Genomic DNA, 7,559 nt, shown 5'->3' with positions numbered 1-7,559 from the left:
TAAAAATGTATTAGACTTAGAGAACATGTATATGAATGTCTGTTCAGCTGACTACTTTCTCTGTGACCTTGGTCAAGTCATTTATTCTCTTTGAGCTTCAGTTTTCTTATATTTAAAATAAAATGGTCTGACTAAAAAATGAATTTTAAGATCCTTTCCAATTCTAAATTTATTGTGCTAAACCTGCACATGTGTCATTTTTATTTTTGTTTTGTGAAGAAGGAAAAATAAGCATCTCTAATCCTAAATAATAATACCAGGAAATATCACCAAGAGTGTGCAGAAGAACATTATATTAAATATTGTGGAAGTATCACCCTCTTTACCCCCATTAAAAAAAGCCTCAGGAAACCTAGGCATTAAGGCACTACATTTTGAAAGATATTTGTGTGTCCATTCTTAATTAAAATTCATGAAAGGCATGTTGTTCCTTCTTACTGACACTGAATAGGCTATTGATTGTTTCTATAAATGGACTGAAAACAAGGATGTAGTCATTTATTTCCTGAATTGCAACCTAAAGATACAGAAAAACTTTATTACATTGCTTCATATAAGATAGTAGCAATTTAAAAGTCTCCCCAGATGAGAATTATGGAACGTAAATGGGAATGCCACATCATTCCCTTTATTAGAGCTGTATCTTTATTAATAGCATATGTCTCTAATAACAATGTTCAGTAGTTGATCTCACGATGACATCTTTTCCTGGGCTCCTGTTTCTCCAGGGAACATTCTGAGAACTTAAAATAAAATTATAGGATTTTAGAATTAGAAAGTACCTTAGATCTTAACCTACTCATAACCTTTTCATACCTAAGGAAACCAATGCTCAGAAAGGCTTAGTGACTTTTCAACAGCCATACCACTAGTTTTTATGAACCCAGGATTAGGAGTGACTTCTAATCCAGGATTCTTTTTTGCTGTTTTGTGTTTGTAAATTCAAACTTTTTTAGAATCAGTTAAGTACTCTATTTTTTGTGATTTCAAGAGTAGACTCATGAGTGTGAATCCTTTCTCATACTTACCAGCAAAGTAAACAGAGAAGCAAATCATTTAAACCCTCTGAGTCTTAAGTAACTTTCTAACATGGTATGTATGTATATATATATATATATATACATATATATATATATATATATATATATATATATATTACAATTTTCACACAGATCACATCATGCAGGTTTAATAAAGTAATATGTTATATCAATCATTTTGCATTACTGAACTTGAAAGTATAGTAGAATAAGGATGCCAGGGAAAATAAGTTGGAAAAGGAGATTGCATATTCTTTCAAGCCTATTAGATTAATTTTCAAACAATTGGTGAGCTGGTCAAAAGGCAAATGATAAAAAAAGTGCAAAAAAATATGTCAATGTTTGAATGGCAATTGGACTGCAACTTCGATGCTACAGTAGAGATGTATCACATTTGATTCCTCTTTCAAAGGAAGTCATATGTTGGGTCACAGAGTGAGCCTTTACTTTGGGTTTTAGGGTGTGTTCCTCTAGTCTAATTCTAAATATATAGCGCATACCAGTGTATATCCCGTTTAGAATTAAGCAGCAAGAGTAATAAGTTTTTATCAAAACCATTTCCTCAGTACAATTGTTCTAAAGCATTCCTCTCAAAATCTTGGGCACCCCACTTTTACAAATGTGTATGTAGATATATATATATATATATGTATATATTATATATATATATATATATATATATATATATATATATGGAATGTCCACAAAAAGAAAGACTCAAACTTAAAGTTTAATGGGAACAGGAAACCTAAAGTATGCATGTGAAACAAATGATGATATACAGTTCTGGAAGTCTTTTCTTTGTTTTTAGACTCCTCTTGCAGATAATCTTAGATACAACACTGTCTATTATTAATGTCACTTGGCTCTATATTATATACCTATATGTGTGTATATGTATTTATATGTTAATAAAGATAAAAGATTACAAATAATCCTAATTTGGGACTCTCTCTATATATTTAAATATATATATATTATCTATGCATATAATAATATGTATACATACTAGTATAATATATTTTTGTAAATTTATATTTCGTGTGTGGCTGAAATAATAACTTTGTATAGACTATTATATATAATATGAACAGAGTTGTTCACAAGTGAGAGAAGAAAATGGATAGCTGAAGTCTTAGATGAACAGAGAAAAACAATATTAAGCAATGTTACTCACTACATTCAGCAACAAAACAAAATAAACAGAGAATGGAGTGTATTTATTCTTGGTCCAGTAGGTACTAAGAATGAGCACAGTCTTGGGAAAACAGAGTTGTGAGCCAGATAAATACAAAGGATCCAGATCAAGTCCAGAAAGTGATTCTACCTTTTTCTGCTACAGTTATAACACTCTGTACTTATTACGAACTCTCTCTCACCTATTCTCTTTCTTTTGTGTCTCTCCAAAATGCAATTTGTAATTACTGCTGTGGGTAAAAGAAAGTTAAAAAAAAACCTGTCCTCTAATTTTGAATCCATTGATACCCAGAATGAGAGAAAAAAAAAAAATGAAACCAATCCACAGCTATCAGTCTTTAACAACTTAGTACCCCGGAAAGACTATTATGATAGAAGAATAGGAGTAGAAGAAAAAAGTGGTACACGGAAAAGATTCTGAGAATTCAAAAAGAGAGATATTATGTGAAAGTGATATGCTATGCATGTCTCAGGTACTTCTTAATATATATTTATGAATTGAATATGTTATACAGCCTTCAATTAATAATTTATTTCTCAAGAGAAAAATTTAAAATTTCAAGAAGCAGAGTTTTCTTTTTCTTATCTCATTTTATGCAGTCCATTCTCAATCTCAGGTCTTATCTCACAACTCTAGTAACTTTAAATAGATAGAGATCAGGCTTGTTATTGCTTTAGAACAGGGATCATTTACTGAAAATAAAACAAAACAAAATTCCATAATCAATGTAAGTAGTCATCACCTTTGCAATTTAAATTTCAGAGAGATAATTGGAACAAATCCTGCTAGTCAAGGATCAGACAGCCTGTATATGATGAAGGTGATGAAGGTAGGACTTGAACCCAGGTCTTGACTCCATGGTCTGTACTCTACCCACTAATTTATTTTTCCTTACACACACACACACACACACACACACACACACACACACACACAGACAGACAGACAGACAGACATTTGTGCTAATTGGGGAAGTTACAGTTCAAGTTATGTCCAGATTTTTTTTCAAATATAGAGTTCAAAATACCTCAATATATAAAAAAGCATGTAAATGCTATGAACTTTCCAGTTGGGTTGAAGGAACCTATGCTTCTTTTGATTTCAAATTCTGATATCTACTTACTGCATGCCAAACATAATTACTATTATTAAAATAATTAAAATATAATAATTTAATTTAGTATAATTATTAATAATTTCTTTTTAATTGCAATATAATTTTACTCATTTCTCCTTGAAAAAAACTTCTAAGGGAGACAAATCAACTATTTCCTAGTTTATTTGAAAATAACAGAGAATCAGTGAGTAATGCAAAAGTATCAACCAAATGAAAATAGTGGCTATTAAAGTGCCACATATAAGGAATGCTAGAAGATATATATTGTTATAAAACTAGATTTTAAATTTTTTATGTTTTATTATATTTTTATGCTTTATTAAATATTCTTGATTATACATTAGTCTTATTTGGACTGTACTTGAGAGTTTTATGGCCCATATGTGTGTTTAACACTGTAATGTAGTAAGTAGATATTAACATGGTTTCAAAGTTAGGCCCACTTTAAAGACTGATTCTAGACAAGGAACTTAAATTCCTTGAACAGTTTTCTAAGAATTTAAAATAGGCACAGTTGCAAGTTTATATAAGAAGGAGTTTCCTTATTAGCAATCTTTATAATATTGAAATCACAACTCTGGGTCAAAACCTACCATGAGGTCTTTCTGTCTCTGTCTCTCTGCCACTGTCTTTATCTCTGTCTCTGTTTCTCTCTATCTATCTCTCTGTATACACACACACATACACACACACAGACACACACACACACAAACACAAAATATATAGCAATTTACTGTGTCTTTCAGGCACTTCAGGAAAATAATGTCTCCAAATTACCATTATGAACATTAATGATTATCATTTTAATTATAGTGAGGTTGCTGAATCATTAGATATCCCCAGATGACAAAACTTCTAGAAAAGAGGGAATGTTATCCACCTGTATATTCTGTTTCCCTTATTCTCTTTCATATCTGAACATTAACAGAGCATCTGCTGCATAGCCAATTCTCTTCTAATATCTAGAGACATTTTTGCGTCTTCAAAACAATTTGCAAATAGGCTATAGCTTTCACAACACCACAGGGTAGCATTGCGAAGGGAGAATTACTTGTTTATCACAGACGCTCTGAATCTCCTAGCACAATATATGCAGAGCAAAAACTCAGTTTTACCTTTCGATTGAAAGACTCCCAAAGAAGTGAAGAGAGATCACCAAGTCCCAGGCAAGATGCTGTTTTAGGAGAAGTCATCCTGTACATTGCGATTCAAAGAAACACTTTCAGGATTCCAGTAGCAAAAAAACCACCACCACAATAACAAACAAATAAAAACTAAAATCACCAACAATTAAAAACAAATGCCCCTAACCTGCAGAAACAAACAAGAAGCCAAATGTTTTTGTTCCAGTTTTCTTTCCATTTCTATATCTCCCATTTTATCATTTTTTCTGCACAGAATTTACAGCAACTCTCAGGGAGAGGAAGATAGCAAATAAAACTTAATATGAAAATGGAAGGCACTTCCTGTTCCTAGGCACCAAGTAGAATTAGCTAAATTACTCCTTTAAATAATATCTCCTTTAGATTAAAAGCCATGCCACTAGGAGCTAAATAATAGCCATGCAAGTATTCAAATGTACCTTTTTTTCAAAGCCATTAAATCCATAGAACTGAAGAAAATATAAATAAATCTCTTAGAAAACTGGACAAAAATAACAAAATTAAAAATACCTACTTCTTATTCTTTTAATTATATAACATTTTAAAATTAAAACATTTCTTTTAGGAAAGATAAATGAAGTATTTTAAAATTTTTAAAGTCCTGAGGTTTTTATTATTTGCTCAAAAAGCACTTGAACTATAGATAATGCAGGTGAATTTATTTATATCCTTATGTCGCTGGAAAGGATAATTTAGTGACATGAAAAGAAGTTGTAAATTTTCCTCCTATTAAGCACTTTGACATAGGACACACTATCTTAGCATGCTTGTTGTTATTGTTGATGATGATGATAATTCACATTTATCTGTTCCTGCAAAACTTAAAAGTGTTTTCTTCATAATATTCAATTTCTAGTATCATTATCCCCATTCAAATAAAAGAATACTAAGGATCTGAGAAATAAGTGATTTGTTATAAAAACTAGTATCTAAGAAGTACATTAAATATTTAATTAAATGGTCCTGTTTTAGTGTATTTCATATAGGCTTCAAAAACAGTTTCTTTGAGGGTTATCAAATTATCAAAATAACAAAAATAAATTAAATTCAGTTCTAGAAAAAAATATAGACAACTTCATCTCTGCCTAAATATCCAAAACAAAGAACTGTTTAAAATGTGATGCATTAATTAATTAATTAATTTAAAAAAACTAAACAAATCTGGAAAACTTATGAATAATACAATAGAAAAAATGCAAAACCTAGAGAATAGAGTACACATTAGCTAAAAAATACAAATGAAATGCCCGAAAGAATTCAGTCACTGTTATATGCTCTCCTGGCTTTCCTTCAGAATTAATATGAAGCAAGGCACTTAACAGATTTTGGATCCACAGATCCCCTAGAGGGGCAGAGGGAAAACATCTGCCAGAAAGGTCTGTTATATACCCAGTGCAGGGTCAACAGGTTCATACCAGGAACTAACCTGAGAATAGCAATAGAAGTGTTTGCTGTGTGCTTGACAAGCAGACTGGAGATCTCTAGCACACATCTGTCCAGGCAACTCAGCTGGTCTGGACAACCCCGGAGCTGCCAGCCCCCTGTGTTTTCAGTTAAGGAGTCCCCATATACCCAACTGAGCCCCACCCTCACCACATATTTTTTCTGTGGGAGGGCCTGACTTTCTCCAGAATAACCAAAGAAACAGACCAGGTGTTCAAACCTTGTCCAAAGGTCCATGTATAGGCAGCAGATTTTCCGCAAGGCTGATTATGCTGATTATGGTGATTACCAGGAGAGCACCTTTAGATTTTCTAGCCTAAGGTCCCAGACCAAATTGTGAGATCCTGCTCGAGACCTAAGGACTGGGTCACTGACACCAAGAACACAAGCTATTTGGAGAAAGCTTCTGACATTCCTTACTGATAATCCCACTAAGTAATCCCCTGGATTTCCTAACCCTGGTGAGCAAGATCTCAAGTAATCTCAACACTGAAGGTCTTCAAATCAGCCCCTCACCCACAAAACAAGACCCTATGGAAAGGGCCCAAAATGAAGAAAGGCTAGTGGGGGTGTCCATTAAATGTTACCTTGGAGAGAGTGAGATTAGCTCAAAAAAGAGGACAGAAGGAATGGTACTTCAGAGGAGAATATGAATTGGTCTCCTGCCTAGAAAGACTTCCTAGAAGAAATCAGAAAGGAGTTTAAAAATCAAATGGAAAATTTGGGAAATGCAAAAACAAATTAACATTATACAAGAGAAAACTAAGTTCTTACAACAAGAAAACAAGTCCTCTGAAAACACAATTGGGCAAAACAGAATTGACCTCCTTGAAAAATGGATGCAAAAGGGAGGGTAGAAAGAAATTTTGTAACTTAAGAACATACATATGGATGAATGTTAATAAAAACAAATAGATGAACTTTTGGGAAAAAAATAAGTATGAAGGAAGTTAAGGAGATAAATAGAATGTTAGAAAGTTTAGACATGAAAGACATTTGGAGAAAAACGAACACGGATAGAAAGGATTATACCATTTTTTTCTGCAATATGTGACACCTACATAAAAATTGACCATGTACTAGGGCATAAAAACCTCATAATCAAATGCAGAAAGGGGGACTATTGAATTCATCCTTTTTAGACCATGATGCAATATAAGTCACATGCAATAAAGGACCATGAAGACCTAAAACTAATTGGAAATTAAATATCCTAATTTTAAAGAATGAGTGGATCAAACAACAAATCTTTAAAAGAATTAATGAGTTTGTCCAAGACAACAATAATAAGACAACATACCAAAATGTATGGGATAGAGCCAAAGCAGTTATTAGGGGACATGTGTTATCTCCAAATGTTTATAGAAATAAAATAAAGAAAGAGGATATCAATGAACTGAGAAAGCAACTAACAATTTTAGAGGAAAAAAAATTTTAAAATCCCCAATTAAATACCAAATATGAAATTCCTAAAAATTAAATGTAAAATTAATAAAATTGAAAGCAAGAAAACTATTGAACTAATTAATGAAATCAAGAGTTAGTTTTATGAAAAACAATGAAATAGATAAACCTTTGGCTAATTTGATTAAAAAAAT

At 32.0% G+C, this 7,559-nt stretch overlaps 1 long non-coding RNA gene across 1 annotated transcript; it reads right to left on the bottom strand.

Annotated features, from left to right (window-relative positions):
• Nucleotides 1-525: 525 nt before the first annotated feature.
• LOC141489695 (uncharacterized) lies at nucleotides 526-6,028 on the bottom strand. Its single transcript, XR_012468968.1, has 3 exons — nucleotides 5,945-6,028; nucleotides 4,471-4,549; nucleotides 526-743 (listed from the first exon to the last, which is right to left on the bottom strand). It is a non-coding gene; the product is annotated as an uncharacterized LOC141489695 (long non-coding RNA).
• Between the last annotated feature and the right edge of the window lie 1,531 nt (nucleotides 6,029-7,559).

Source organism: Macrotis lagotis, chromosome 5 (assembly GCF_037893015.1).
Source record: "Macrotis lagotis isolate mMagLag1 chromosome 5, bilby.v1.9.chrom.fasta, whole genome shotgun sequence".
NCBI classification, from domain to species: Eukaryota; Metazoa; Chordata; class Mammalia; order Peramelemorphia; family Peramelidae; genus Macrotis; species Macrotis lagotis.
This window is presented reverse-complemented; position numbering and strand designations above follow the sequence as displayed.